This window comes from Daucus carota, chromosome 7 (assembly GCF_001625215.2).
Source record: "Daucus carota subsp. sativus chromosome 7, DH1 v3.0, whole genome shotgun sequence".
Classification (NCBI taxonomy): domain Eukaryota; kingdom Viridiplantae; phylum Streptophyta; class Magnoliopsida; order Apiales; family Apiaceae; genus Daucus; species Daucus carota.
In genome coordinates, this window is record NC_030387.2 from 34,133,326 (window position 1) to 34,149,987 (window position 16,662).

The 16,662-nt window shown below is 32.0% G+C and overlaps 2 long non-coding RNA genes across 2 annotated transcripts; both read right to left on the reverse strand.

The window, feature by feature from the left end:
* Nucleotides 1–7,030: 7,030 nt before the first annotated feature.
* LOC135147636 (uncharacterized) lies at nucleotides 7,031–9,465 on the reverse strand. The gene is made up of 3 exons (XR_010285294.1): nucleotides 9,352–9,465; nucleotides 8,294–8,405; nucleotides 7,031–7,565 (listed from the first exon to the last, which is right to left on the reverse strand). It is a non-coding gene; the product is annotated as an uncharacterized LOC135147636 (long non-coding RNA).
* A 20-nt stretch (nucleotides 9,466–9,485) lies between these two features.
* On the reverse strand, nucleotides 9,486–10,681 carry LOC135147637 (uncharacterized). The gene is made up of 3 exons (XR_010285295.1): nucleotides 10,330–10,681; nucleotides 10,158–10,213; nucleotides 9,486–10,059 (listed from the first exon to the last, which is right to left on the reverse strand). It is a non-coding gene; the product is annotated as an uncharacterized LOC135147637 (long non-coding RNA).
* Between the last annotated feature and the right edge of the window lie 5,981 nt (nucleotides 10,682–16,662).

The window sequence follows — 16,662 nt, forward strand, 5'->3', positions numbered from 1 at the left end:
TTTGACGAACCTTATATGGTACGATCTTGATCCACCATTAATGGCTACTTTACGATCTTAAAATACTACTCCCTCCGTCCCTCCCATTTCTTATCGAATGGGTTGGGCACGGAGGTTAAGAAATATGAATAAAGTAGTTGAAAAGAGAAAGAAAAGTGGGTGAAGTGGTGGGACCTACTGATTTTTAATGTATAAAAGGAAGATAGTGGAGTAAAAGTAGTGTGAAAAGGAAAGAAAAGTGGAGAAGTGGTGGGACCCATTAATCATATTTGGTAAGTTTTGAAATGTAAAGAATTGGATGGGACACCAAAAAAGGAAAGTGTAAAGAAATGGAAAGGACGGAGGGAGTATAAAACTAGAATATGAATGGAAAGATGCGTGCCTAATTATGATAGTGGATGTGAACTTATTGCTTACTCCCTCCGGTCCTCTGAGTGGTATACATTGGTGGGACGCGGAACGGACTTTAATGCATCTGTAAAATGTAGTTGTGTAATTTATTTTTAATTTTTTTTTTCTGAATTAAAGTTTGGATGTTATATTTTTATATTGAAAAAAAAAATCTCAAAAATAAGTTACGGAACTATATTTTATAAGAGTATTGAAATGCGTGTCGAGCAGTTGAAAAAAAACGTCTACAATTAAATGGGACAGAGGGAGTACTAGTTTAGTCCCGTGCATATGCACGGGTTGAATAAAAATATAATCAAATTATATATTACGATAATTAATTATTATTATTAAATAATTTATATTAAATATATTTATATGTGCATACATACTTGTTAGTATTATAATATTATGTTCAAATTAATATAATACCAGTACAAAAATAATAATTTAAAAACTTGATACTGATAAATAGAATTTACTTCGTTTTAATCTCATTATTAATATATAAATACTATATATATTTCACATGTTTGTTTTCTTTCTTCTTTTTTCAATATATTCGAAATTTATAATTTTTATTTGTTAATTACTATTTAAATAATATTAGTTAAAAGTTGTCAAACAAATATTTTATATAATTTTTAAAAGAAATATATCAAATGAATAATTTATAAATTTATTTTAAATAAAATGTTTATCTTACAAATATATTAGTTTTGACATTTATTATAAAAATATGATACACAACTTTCACAAATCAAATCCATTTTATCTCAATTTTAAAAATTAATTTATGTTATCTCAATACTATTTCTAGTTGCAACATCGTAAAAAGACTAAACTATAGTTATATTTTGAATATTAAAATCTACAATCTTGTTTAAGAATAACATTTTGTAAGATCTTAATTTTCAATTGTCTAATAAAATCTCTTTCATAGTTACCGAAAATTTATGTTATTAAGAAAGCCTCTTTTATATTGTTTTAAATTATTGAATTAAATACCTAGCAAAAAAATTATCAAATCGAATTAATATATTTAATATTTATATAAAACTATAATATAAAAACAATACTTATCTATAGTATAATTATTGTCGATATATAAAACTCTCTAATTTTTGCTATTTTAATAGTGCATTTGAGAGATAGTTATTATATAAATAATACTTATTTATAAATCAATGTATATTTTTATTATTTGGAAAAGTATGTTTGAAATATAGTTCTAATGATGTTTAAAATTTTCTATTAAAAATCCCGGGCCCATTTGTTATGAGTTAGAAAAGGAAAAAATTGTATAATTATGTGGGTGTTTGGGAAACACTTTTAAGCCGAGCTTCTCGGTTTATAAGTTAGAAGCACTTATTCGTACCGTTTGTGTAAAAAGTCAAGAAGCACTTATAAAAAGCTAGAAATGCTAGCTTTTGTTTCAGGACTTCTATTTATTTCCCAAACACTTTAGTCATTTATAAGTATTATCTTGCTTCTAATTTCTACTCCACTTATTTATTTTAAGCAAGAAACACTTATTTTAAGCTCACCCAAACGACCCCTATGACTTATGAATAATAAATGGGACCTATGAATAACAAAAGAGGTGTTATGATGTGAAAGCAAAAGGTGATTGTCAAAATCACCTTCTAGAATGGGGAAGTCCAATACACGGAACAAACTTATGTTTCCAATACCAGCCCACAATTATATTTATTGTATTCACGCTAGCAGGTTGCTAAGAGCAAATCCAACAATGTCCTAACAAATATCTTATAAAAATAATAAAATATAGTGTCTTAGTGATTTAGCACATCATCTTAATATATCAACTTCAAAAATATGCCCTATTATTGTGCTTTATTATTAAAATAATAATACATATTTGAATTGTTATTGGAGGGAAATGAAAAGGAGGGAGGAGAGAGATGTAGTGGAATAGTAGGAAACTATTTTTTTTGATAGGGCATGCATAATGGTGCCTTAACAATAAATCACTTGTTACATGTTCTAGTGTTTTAAAGCACCACTAGGACACTGTTGGAGCATTGATTTGGTTAACGTGCCTTAACTTTTGATTCAGGACATCAATATATGGCACTCTTGGACTTGCTCTAAACCTTCTGCTATAAATTGAAATGCAGTCATTCATCATTGTACGTACCGTAGGAAAATAATACTTCCTTCGTCCTATTTTAGTTGTCACATATCTATTTTTGTTGGTCAAATTGATCAATCATTGACCAAAGATTATAAGTCACATTTTCATTATTTTTAAAAAAAAACTGAAAATTACATCTTAAAGTAGATTAAAAAAAAATTCCGGTGACATATTTTTTCTGTTTTTCAATTGATAAAATTTTAATAAATTTCAGTCAAACTTTGGTTAATTTGACCGACACAAAACCAAAAGTGACAACTAAAATGGGACGGAGGGAGTACAAGCACCTCTTTGCTCTTACTTTGCGCTTCCAATTTTGACATATAAATTTACAGTTAAGCGGATTTTTGCTTTTTTTTCGAGTGTTTTTTTTTCAAACATCAAAAATTTTATCTAATTTTTGTGAGCCTTTTCAACATGTCTTTTGAAGATGAAAGTTTTTCATGTATGAAAGAAGCTCTCCAATCCTTTCGGTATTTTATTTCGGTACAATTCGCTGACATGAAGGTCCTATGGAAAAAAAAACACTTTCGACTATTTTTGTATTGCTGACTTCAAGCCATCTAGTATTGTTTTAATTCTTTTCTTTTGTTTTGGAGACTGAGTACTCGAATTTGGGCTTTGTTATTGTTAGCCCAATTCGTGTAACTACTTGTATACTCCGTTGAACTAATTTACTTTGGGCACGTAATTTAAGGTGCATTGATCGACTAGCTCTGAAATTTATTTTTAAAAATTTTCTTATGTAAACGAAAATTTCATATTTGAATTTTTATTTATAAAGATAAAATTTTAATAATAAGTAATGTAGCTATGCGGTCAATGGACTTTAAAGTGTGTGCCCGAAGTCAACGAGCCCATCTAATTTGGGATGGAGGGAGTAATTAGCAATATTGCCCGTGCTTCGCACACGGAAAAGATTAAACTTCTTAATCTTAAATTGAGACACAGAAATTTAATGTGTAAAATTCTAAAATTATCCTAAATTAACATAAACTTTTTATATCTTCGTACACAGAAATTTAATGTAAAAAATCCTAAAATCATCCAAAATTATTCTATAGAGAGAAAATTAATGTAATATCTAAAAAGTTTATGTTTACGTATAAATTTTAAAGTTATTTTCACTATTGATTAATTAAAAATAACAAAATCATATTAAAGATTAATTATCAGTTTCTCTTTAAATATGCCTTTTTTATTAAATGTTAAATTAAGTGTTTTATTGAAATCAAAATCAAATAATTAGATAATGTGTTAATCAAAGTATGTTGTTAGGAATCAATAATTTTTGATGATAACATAAACATTTTGTAACATGTCTTACTTAGTATCTTTATCAAATTTCAGTTGTAATTTTTGTATTTCTTATCTTTGGGAATTATCAACAGATGAGTAGAATAGGATGGCTAATTGTAAATATCCAATGCCATGTAATTTTATCAAAGTGAAGGATACTCAACTGATGAGATGTAACTATTCAACTGATGAAGACTGGACCATGTTTCAACTGATGAAAACCAAGCATTCAACTGAAGACAAAGTATTCAATTAATGATGCTAAGGAATTCAATTGATGAGACTGGAAAAGCATTCAACTGATGAAGCTTGTAATTCGTTCAACTGATGAGACTAGCACAACAATCAACTGATGAGATCAAGAGCAGTTGAAAGTAACCAGAACTTTCAACTGATGAAGCAAAGAGCAGTTGAAAGCGACTAGAGCTCAAGTCTGACAAATCACATGGATCGAATTACACTAAAATGGACATAGAAGCCTGATTAGGAAAATAAAGAAGAAGCAGAAACCTTCTTATCTCATGCAATGCAATCTGGATCAAATCAAGATGATGGTCAAATATGAAGACATCTCAGAAAGCATGCATAAGACAAATATGTGCAGCATTGTTTTTAGATTAGAGTACATTTTGTAATCTAGCTAAAAGCTTTGTAAAACTTGGAGTATATAACCAAATTAGAAGCATCAGTTGAACTTGTTCAAATTACCTGACAGAAAATCTGAGAGTTAGAACTTGTTTGAGTGATGAACCAGCAGCTGTGCGAATTGTAAACAATCCACAGATTCTTCTATATAAAATCTCACGGGTGGATCATTCAATCCACCCGTATTTTTTAATACTTGGTGTTTTTCTATTTGCTGTGTTTTAAGTGTATTGTTCTTGAATCTTTAAATTTGTAAAATATTGTATTCAACCCCCCATTTTACAATCTTTCTTATAGTTAGTGTAAAATAACATATGTAATTAAATTTTGTTTTCACTTTGAATTTGAAGAGAATTATACTCGAGCTACACATGCTAAAATTCTCTGTAATATTTATAAATTAAATAACTTTCAATAATTTCAAAAAAAATAATATTTAGATGTATTTTATAAGTATTTATAGCTTAATAAAATATTATTCATTTTGTTTAGGGATATAATAAAATACTTGATTTTGATTCATACTGCAAAATTATGGAAGTTAAAATTATTGGGAATGAAGAAATATAACAATAAGTTCAATATTACTGGTAGAAGTTCGATAATTGAATTACAATTTAATTTTTACGAATCTCTAAAATAATAGAACAGATCAACTGCTATTGTACATATAATTTAGAATCAAATTTTACGTATATGCCTTCATTTATAAATCACAATGTATAATTTTTAGTTTATATTCAGAGTCTTGTTCTTCCTCTCTCCTTGCAGGACTATAGTCAGAGACTCAGACTCCCTTGTCCCCCTTCACTCGCATGTACACAGACTTCCACACAGGGCCGGCTCAACAGCAAAGCCAACTAAGCGGCTTAGGGCCCCCAACCCTAAAAAGGGCCTCAAAATTTGTTAGAATTTTATATATTAAGATAATAATAATTAAATTTTTGTTTGTTAATATGAAAAAACAAAATATCTAAAACAAATATGAATTATTGTACTTTAAGAAAATAATATATATATAACATGAAATATTAATAAATATAAATAAGATTAACTTAAAAAATGAGAATTAAATGAATCACATGATTTTAAATTTATTAGTGATATGTGTATTAAATACTTACTAAATGTAATAAAATTTATAATTTAAATATATAATATTTATTTTACTATTCATAAGTTTTACATTATAATAATTGATGTGATTCCTATTTTTTGTGTTATAGTACCTTTTTAATGTTTAATTAGTTTAAATGTTACGTTAATACAAATAAACCTAATAATAAATAAAAAGAACAACATATAAAATGGTATATAAATTTTGTGTAAAATGGAATATAATAAATTATCATCTTACCATAGATAATTTTTGTGCATAAATTTATAATAATCTAAAATATATAATATTTTAAATAAAATATATTTTTGAAAAGGTCTCCTGCTAAAGAATTGCTTAGCGCCTCAAATCTACTTGAGTCGGCCTTGCTTCCACATGATTTACATCTGCTAAAACCTCAGCTGTAACGTTCTCACCCTGAACATACTCTTCTTTAAGCGTCTCCTCTAAAGTCTATTCAAAGTATCTGGTTTCGAGAGTCAACAGATTTGCTTTGCCAGCGGTCTCCTCCTTGGAATGACTCTGCAGTTCTGACTTCCTGGAACTTTTCACTGTGGGAATGTGGTTCCTGATTTTATTGAAAGCTTGATTTGGTGAAGTAGGCTCCAGTAACTTCATAGCTTGTTGAACTTCCATGCAACCCACTTAGAAAAATTTCTATGAAATAGTCCTCAGTGAGGGAGGGCATCTTTATTTTTAACTACTCCATACATCTTTCTAAAAGACTGAAGTACTCTTCCACTATACTCTGCTTGAGTTGATTAAAATTTTCATAAAGCTAAACCCCGCTCCATCATTCCAAACCTTGTTACCAACTGCTTTGAAAACATAATCCAATCAGATTCCGGACCATTAATAAGTGTAAACTTGATACCATGATTATGCCACTCCTTCGAAGTACATTACACAATTGCTACTTTCTTATGGCGGCTCAAGCCCAAAAATAACTAAGTGCTACTCATAATCCTGTAGCCAATCCTCCGCAGTTTTGCCTTCAAACTTACGAAACTTCAACTTGAGGTGCTATATCCAAAATATATAAGGATAATAATTGTATGTTTAGACAATTATTATTAAAGATATGTTTTGGTCACAAAGTTAGAAGAGGATTGTTAAGTATTAACCTAGTTGGAATTGGATTCTGATTTGAGTTAAAGATTTCGGAATTGGATTCCAATTGCACTTAGGTATTTCAGAGTTAGAGTTAGATTCTGATTTGGCTAAGTTTGAGATGGCTATATATACATAGTCATATTGTGTTTGATAGGTGTGCTCAAGATGTAGACTTAGGTAGTAGGCTTGAGTATCCAAGTTTGGTTGATTGTATTATTGATAATGGTTTTGATTAATAATACAAGTTGGGACGTGGGTTTCCGCGTCAAATATATTGTTGTGTGTGTGCTTTGTATTAGAAGATTGAATCTCGTATTTTATCCCTAACACTGACCTCCAATTCACTCTTACCAGTATGCCCTTGAGATTTATCCTACCAACCAAGAGGATTTGCAAACCCTTCTCCAACCTTCAGTGTTGCAAGAGAACTTCGCATCTTCTGCTTAGCTGAATCTATGGTGACTTCCAACCCTGCAACTTCATACAAGTCCTTTCTCTATCCCAGAGGAAATTCTGTTGGATCTGCAATACAGCCTCATTGAAAGCCCTATTCCCTTCTTCATATACTATATTCTGGGATCCTCAAATCCACTACAGCTCTCTTACAGAAATAGTCCTTTAGGCCAATCGGAAACGACTCTGTCCTTGAGAGTACCAACAGTTGAAGTTGGTGGATATCGAAACGGACTAATATCTGTTCCATCATAAATTCGGAACTTTATTTGTATCAACTCTTTTTCTGGCATTTGCATTCAAATCAATCAAAATAGATTTAAATATTTATCACACTCTAACTCCCGAGTCTCCAAAATTTTGCTCATCAAAATACCTGCGCGATGCAGCCTATAAACAAAACCCAGAACGGCTTATGAGTTAGGGTTTGAATGAGTAACTGAGAGAAGAGGCTATGGCCGATCTTGTTTGACCAACTTGAGTACTCTCTACATTATAAAAAAAATAAATATCAAGTCCTACCACCTGTGAAATTTATTAAGTTGCTACATATGGTCCTGGTGAACAGAGACATTTGCCTAGGATTGTAAATCTCTCTGCGCTAGGCCTACTTCCACTTGTCTATACTTAGATTTTCATATTTTATATATTCTTACCGCTTTTCATAGACTAATCTTTATATGAATATTACACTATTCCTAGAATAATCTATATTACCTTTGAACTGGAAATCTAAAGCATAATCCAATACGAATCTTAATTGATATCAATTTCAAAAAGCAATAATTTTTTTTAATTGAAAGACTACTCTGTCATGAGAGTTTTTCCTGCTCTATTATAGACTATTATATAGACTATTATATGTCATTCTTAATTACACTCCAAAACAGTAATCTACCATACTCCAAAACAGTAATCTACCATACTCATAATTCTTATTTTCCATGCCATATCATTCTTCATTACTCTGCACGGGCAATAATAAATCAATATACCTAATTATTTAAAACATACAACCTTATCCATGTGCACATTCTTTAAAATTCTAGAAATAAAAGGTTGAAAAAGATAAAATACCTATGTGACGGTGGATATACATTCGGATAGGATGAAGATACCTTTAATTGTGAATGTGTAATTGATTGTCAGATCTATGTAATCAAGTCACATTCCATTTTCTTCAATGGCAGAAATTATGGTATGCGGCACAAATCACGGCAGCTGTTTGGTCTGAGAATTGAATAAAATGTAGATAGGCAACGGAAAAACATTAGAAGAATATAAAATTAAGAGTAAATATAACTAAATGTACAAAATTAAATATAATATTGATAATAAGCATATAACTTCCATACACAATAAATCAATATTTAAATATAAATTTATCTTAACTAAAATTTTTAGTTGTAAAATACAAATGAGACCACTCCAAATTTTATAAAAAATTTCACATGTAACTTTTTAAGATAAAAGAAAGTATTATAGATTCCACTAATCTTTAAACACTGTAGACATGAATTCATTCCATTAGACAACCCCACCAGAAAGTATTAATTTCAGATTATATTAGAATCTAATGTTCCTTGAACCTATAATCCTAAACTCACATTCAAACACCTAAGTTGTGATTTGTAAAGGGTCATTTGTTAAATCTGAATTAATTTTCTAAATGAGTAAAAAATCTGAAGGAGTAAAATTTCAGGATGAATAATTTTTTTTATCATTTGTTAAATCTAATCAAGTTTCTGGATGAGTAAAAAAATATAAGAAATAAAATTTATAAATAAATAAATAATATAATCAAAATAATTTGTAAATATGTAAATAAAGACTATAAATTATATACATATAAAAAATATTATAAATTATAAAATTTAAAGTACAAAAAAGCCCACAAAAAGCGAAAGTGTACACATGCTATTCATTTGAACCATTCAGCTACGTTATTAAACCCCGGTCGTCCAGAAGATATGGCGATGTCGTCCATAAATCCACAAACTTAAACAAATGACATGAATCCTGAATGAAACATCATCCAGCTAATCTAGTCTCGTCCAGAGGTTAACAAATGACCCCTAACTATCTCATTTATATATCCAGTTGTACTGGTCATATGATAGTGTTCTATGTTTGATCATTTGTCGTAACTAAAATCACAATCCAACCATTGAATAACCTTATAGCCAACATTAACAGCAACACATCTTATCATTTTGCTATAGTTTTTGCATGTCTTTAACCACCCGAAAATGACTATACCACATCAAAGATGACAAAACCTTGATCCGTTAGAATAATGCTTATATCTTAAACAAACAGACATGTACATCATCATTGGCTATACATTTGAAATTAAGCATTATTGAACAGATAAAAGGCTGAGGTTAATCAACTGCATATTATCAGTGCCTATACTTTTGAAGTTAAGCAGCAAGACAAACGGAAAAAACAATCTATCGTCACAGAAGAAGTTCCTGTGATATATAAACTTAAATCATAGCATAAGCTTTAGATCAAACCCAACTCATAAAATACAAAGGAGATGCCAAATGACATTTTCTGTCGTTACATTAAAAAAAAACTACCAGCAGGGTGTTGAGCCTAATTAACCAAGCGTGGTAACAAATTAGGATTATATTGGTCATTCACAGGTATTTATTCACAAAAATATTATATGTAACTCAGGAAATTTAAGGAGCCTAGACATAGAATCCAACTGAAGTTCAATTTTGTATACCAAACTCAATGTCAGATGCCACATTTGGAGCATTAGTCCTGTAATATGCAACCAAGAAAGTAAGCAAGCTTTTTGCAGACACGGGTCAGCTGGACATAGCCTCAGCATAAGCATCTGCATGTTATCACTGGCTGAAGTCTTGAACATCTGATTAATTTGCATTCTTCATTAAACCAGTTGATCACATAGTGACATTGTTTAAAGTGTTCAGTAGATTCTTTTTTTAACCAATAACATGATATCACCTGCTGTAGTGCCGTCTGTGCTATGACTGTACTTTAGGGTGGGTATCAGTTAAAACCTTTAAGGACAAAAAGAATATACTTAGCATCAAAATATAATTTTCATTTTCCCCAAATAACGAAGTGTACTAAATTACATATAATACATCTTTATTGAGCCTATATAAAGTTATACCTCCGTCAGCTTAGGCACAATTTTGGGAAGGCACTGAGACATCTGCTGAGGAGCACAGTAAGCCATTGCACCTAGAAGCTGAACACTACTTTGCTTTGTTCGCCAAGCTTTATCCTCCAGACCCTGACATAAATATGCAATTTTAAGATATATTGAGCCATTACAGAAAAATGCACTTTAAACATCCTGGTTTTGACAGATTCTCTCCTGGAGAACTTACTTAATAGTTGCACAATACCTGCAAATGGGAGGGAAATAGCCTCTGTAATCTGGATATTTACATTTATAATTTAGCTATTCCTACAATGCATGGAAATGGACCTCATCTGATTCAAGATAATGTGGCTTTGTATACTACATACAAGGGCCTGTACTACTACTGGCACCCAACACATAAAGTTGATAAGCTGTAGAATCAAATTATCCCGGAAACCTGTAAATGAAAGTAGTGGCTATAGTTGTGAATCAAGTCCAGATCCATTACTTGGAGTATACTCTGAGAAGTTTTAGTGCTAATAGTCACAAACCTCAATGCAACAGTCAACTTCACCAAAGTAATAAGAAGCAGTGATTTTCAAGAATAATTTTTCTACATCGGGGAAGAGAAAGTAACATTTTTATAGTCAATTTGAATCTGTAATATATTTCTGCACCAAACATTAATGGTGAAAATAATAACACTACAGCAAAACTATAATATTTAAGCATGTTGATACTAAATTGCTGAGAAAATGCGTTGTTTTCTCACCACCAGATAAGAGCTCTGCCAAATAAGGAGGACTAGTACAGAAAATGCCTTTTGCAACGGTTCTTTTGCGTCGGTTATACTGAAAACCGTCGCTTAAAACTACTTCTAGTGTCGGTCCTATTCTCAACCGACGCATAAACTTAATTTATTTGATTTATAGCGTCGGTTCTTTAAACAACCGACGCCTAAAATATACTTTTTACGTCGGTCAAAATTTAACCGACGCTTAAAACACATTTTTGGCGTCTGTCAAAATTAAACCGACGCTTAAAACATATTTTTTGCGTCGGTCCAGGAAACACCGACGCTGTAGGTTATGTTTTTTGCAACGGTTCACTAAATACCGACACTGTAGGTTATATTTCTTGCAACGGTTCGCTAAACACCGACGCTGTAAATTAATAGATAATGTTTTTAAAAAGTATAATTATAATCTGACTCTCCCTCCATCGGGTTCACTTGTCAAAAGCCTCCCAATTCACGCAATACAAATCAATACACTATATACACTCCCGACGAAAATCAATTTGCTGGAGCCTGGAAATCTCTCTCAATCTCTCGACGAAATTTCTCGATTCACTGGTTTTTGGGTCTGCTCAATCTCTCTATTGCTCCTCATCTCTCGATTCTTTGTCAATCTCTCAATATCTCATCTTGATTTCTCCGGGTCTGCTGCGAATACTGATATTCACTGGTTTTACATCGATTCATTGCTCAAATAGTCGATCGGAACATCTCTGGAGGATCATTCAGTTGTTGGGTTGTATCAATTTATTGGGTCTGCTGCAAAACTAGGGTTCTTCATCAAAATAGCGGTTTCTTAAATTGCTGGTATGTATACATTAAATCTGAACCCTCCTAGATTTATGTTTTAGATGATTATTGTATTATAGGACCCTGTTCTTTTATATTTATGTTGCTTTAATTTTGTGATTTGTGATTATATGATCATGTTCTTTAGACCCTGTTCTTTTGCAAATATGTTAATTTGCTAACTGTTTGATCTGTATTTTTTTTTAAATATAGCACTTTGTTACAAGTAATGACCTCAGTTTATTATGGTCCTTTTATCTAATCCATTCTGCCTGAACTGACATGGGCACCAGTAAAATTGCAGCTTCTAGCATTCCCAATTGTGTACATTATAATGGCGGAGCCACACACAAAATTTGGTGTATTAGTATTATTTTTAATCTTGTATTTGTATACTCATGATTTGTTAGTTGGGAGGTTTATACTTTACTACCGTCTTTTAGTCTTTGTATAAATTTGTATACTCATGATTTGTTAGTTGGGAGGTTTATACTTTACTACCGTCTTTTAGTCTTTGTATAAATCAGTCATTTCTGAGATGCTTTCAAATTGGACTATATCACTAAACTTGCTTGGTTCAAGCTTTTTTCTTTTTTATGGACTTGAGATAATATCTTATTGGTCCCATGCAATCCTGTTTTTTTGTTTACCCTCAGAAAATGCAGGTTTTACAGAATTACAGGACATGTTTGGACAGAGCCTTCAAGTGCTAAAAGGTTCTCAATGAGCAAACTAGCCATGTCAAAACTATGGAAAAAAACATGCACCTTTTGACGGAACTCATGGTGTTAGGTCCTTGCATCCTGGTATGCTGTGGAAAAACAGAGGTTAGAGTTATATATTTTATCAACCTTTTAAGTATTTGGTTATATCAGAAAGGAAATTTGTGTAGCTTCTATTGAATATTAGCTATTTATACCTTTTATGATGTCTGTTACAATATATAAGGAGAGACTGGAAATAAATGCATGTTCTACTTGTTCGAAGTTTAGTACACGACCATCAAATTTAGTCAGCTGTTTCTCGATAGATATACTGCAAGAAACTAGTAGAGGGTCTTTATCATATAAATAATTGAACATAGACTGACACTGTATAATCAGTGACCATATATTAGTAATAGAACAGAGAGAATAGTGCAGATTTTTCTGATGCAGTTTCATGAACTTTATTTTCACCTAGTCTATATCACGAGCATCTCTTGCACCCTGATTGGCTTTCAGAAATTCGATAGTAGGCCCTGGGGGTAAGTATCATGTTAGGCTTCCCGCATTAAAATGCTACCCTGGTTTTTAATCACACCTAAATCTTGAAAATGTACTAACTGCATTCTTGATAGTCTTGTCAGGTTGATTTGGTCAAGGATTGTGGGCATACATGTTTTATCAGGTTTCTTGATTCTTTGGAAGCTTTTCCAGAACAGAGGGCAACGGCAGTATTTGTTTTTGCAGTCATTGTTGATGGACATAGGCGGGGCCAGGAAGCCTGAGGTTCACCATAATCTTTTGTAAATTGGATTTCTAAAATTGATTTTCTGGATACGTATTAGTAGTTACTTGTAAAGTATGGTAAACACTTCAGGTCAGAGATGCATCTATATCGAGTAACTGTTCGATTGATTGTTCAGAATGGAAAAAGTTTAGGATCCGGAAGAAGCTAGTAAAGTTTCGCAGAGGTTCAAAGACTTGCAAGATTAATATTGAATGACATGGCTGTGTTCTTTGGGGTAACAACATCGTCAAGGTACACCTACTACACGACTATTATATGAATGTTATATGAATGTTGCCAGACTATTGGTCGCTTCGCGACACTGCTACTCTTCTTTGCGCTAGGGACATGCTTCCTATTGCTTCAGTTTAAGATTCAATCCGTTTTACATAACCAGTTAAATGAAAGAAAAATAAATAAAGGTGTATATAGTTTTTTTTGTCTTAATTGCTGACCGTTAATTTCTCTCTGTAGTTAAAAATGCACAATTGCTTTTTATAATTATATAAGAAACTCAAAGACCAATGACATTATTGTGTTCAATGATTTGTTTTGATCATTGATTTAATGGTCATGATTATAGAAGTCAATCGGTCAATGCCTTTTGTCTGAAGTGTGATAAAAATTAATAGCACATGACGCTCTGCTGATTAGGCAGTGGCTTGGTTTTTGATCCAGATTAAAAATCAGCTCCTCCCTTGGGCTTTATGATTTATTTCTTATTCAAAAGTTTCTGTATAATTCCTCCTTAATGTTTGGGTCTGTGTTTACGAGTACCAACCTATAATATATACAATAGTAGCAATACAATAGTAGTATAGACAGTTTTGTAAGTCCAGGTCTATAAATACCTTTAGAAGATGTAATCCTGGATTATGCATTATACATACACTGCCAAGATTATGACATTCGGATACATCATTATGATAATAGTGAGGCTTACTGTATAGTTAGTCCACTTTTAGGTTTGTGTTATGCTAAAGTAAAATTTTCAGGATTGTGATCTATACTTAAAAGTAGCAGTATCAATTTAGTCCTTTATCTCCTTCCGCCTGCTATTATTTTTTCTGTCTCATCTCTTTGTTTGAGTGTCAAATCAAGGGGAATCTGATGTAATTAACTATGATATTTTGCTGCCGAAGGGCAGAATTTTATAATGCAAGCGAAGAAAACTATAATTACATCCTTATCTTTTACAAACAGTGTCTGTTTCTTTTAACTAGCAGTATCTGTTCGACGTCTGCCACTAGTAATAAGATTAATAGATTCTAAAAAATGAACTTGAGATCTAAAGCTATCTGATGTGATGGTATTTTCAGGCCAGAATACAATATGATGTAGTCATATCTGCGGCTTTTTGTTTTTGGTTTCTTTGTCTTCAGTTATATGGTTAAGTACCGGATTAGATATATCTATACATATGAACATGCATCAACCACAATGAAAAGCTAGACGAGCAAGAGCAGCTAAGAAGAATTCAGCCACTGTAGTTTCTGTAAAATCCGGTTCCAGTAGCCAAAAAAGGCAGGGTTTACAAGAGATAGACCACTCTGACCCACTGCGGTATTTAGGACAAAAAATTACTTCTTCCATACTTCTCACTGCAACTGCAGAGCAGGAGTTGTCAAAAGGAATTCAGGTTTACCTCAACTTCTTAATCTTTGCTACATTAGTATAATTTATACTCTTTTACTTCATTAGCAGCCGAGATTAGGTGATGTGTCACCAGTAAGTATCTGTATATATACAATTCAATGTACAAGGCAAGCCAATCAAGTACCTACAAGGCAAAATGGTTTGTATCTGAACTGTAGTGTTTTTAAATTGGCTATACATATTGAATATGTCCACTGTGATATATTATTATGCCCATTATGTACTATTTGCTAAAATATGTTTCGACATCATCTATCTTGTAGGAAAAGGGAAAGGGAAAGGAATGGATTTGTTAGCTAGCCTTCAAATATGTTTATTATTACCACACATGGCAACATTCTTGAAGTGAAGAAAAAATAGCTCTGTATCTAAAAAGAAAAGGGAAAAGGAAAGGAATGGATTTGTTAGCTAGCCTTCACTTTTGTTTAATTAATTCAATTGTCAAAGGTTAATTACTTGTGTTACTTTTCTGTTTGATATTTACAGGTTTTTGTGAAAGTGGATGCTCTTCCATCGCAGATTCCGGAACTTGTTTGCTAGCTGGTCCAACAATATCGTTTAGATTAGTTTTATCTTTTGGCATTTAGTATTTCATTAAATTAATGTACTTCATTACTTTAGCTTCAACAAGGATATATGATTTTGTGTACAACATTTTGCTATAATGTGAAGCTGGTGTTTATAGATTTTGATCTTTGCATTTTATAATAGAAAGAGGTTTATTCCCTTCTACTATTGATTTTGGTAATTTCATGTTAGATTTCTTTACCATATTGAAGGAAGTGCAGGTTAACAATATATATAGTATATATCAATAATGCTCGGCAACTGAATAATATATAAATTTAAAGAAAAATCTTTTAGTGTTGGCATATTGTGAAATATAACTGACACTAAAAGTATGGCTTTAAGCTACGGCATTTTGACCACCCGACGCTATAGGTCTAACCTTTAACCTAACTTTAAGCAACGGCATTCTACCGACCCGACGCTATAGGCTTGGCCTATAGCGTCGTTATTTGACGACCCGACGCTATAGACCAACCCTTTAGCGTCGGTTAACAAGTCTTTTGTGTCGCAGTTTAACCGTGGTAAAGCAGACTTTAAGCGTCGCCTTTTTAACCGACACAAGAAGAACATACTTTTAGTGTCGCGTTCATATACTACGCTGGAACACCGACGCTAAAGGTCTAATTTGACCGACGCTAAAGACCTATTCTGTACTAGTTGGTTGTTTTTCGGGTTCCAGCTCTACTTGACCATTCCTACAACAGATTGAGAAAGACGGATCGCTATGTTTTGCACATTTGTTGTTCCGTTCCTCGTTCCACATGACAGCCTTACATTTAGAACAAAGTTTTGTTGGTGGACCAAGGTACATGTAGCCTTTCCAGAAATCTGTAAACAATATTGCAGGTATGCAGAAGATGTATGTGCATTCTACCAGTTTTTTTTGAATAATCACAGAAGCATGTAATAACTGAATTTTTGCAAACCAGGCAGATCTCCTTTGGTATCATCCTCGTCATGGGCTGTGTACTGTCCGCGTCTGGGCTCTGTGAAATTTCGAAGGTGATATACTTCTTTCAAAAATCCAAGACACATGCAAGGAACACAGAATTGCA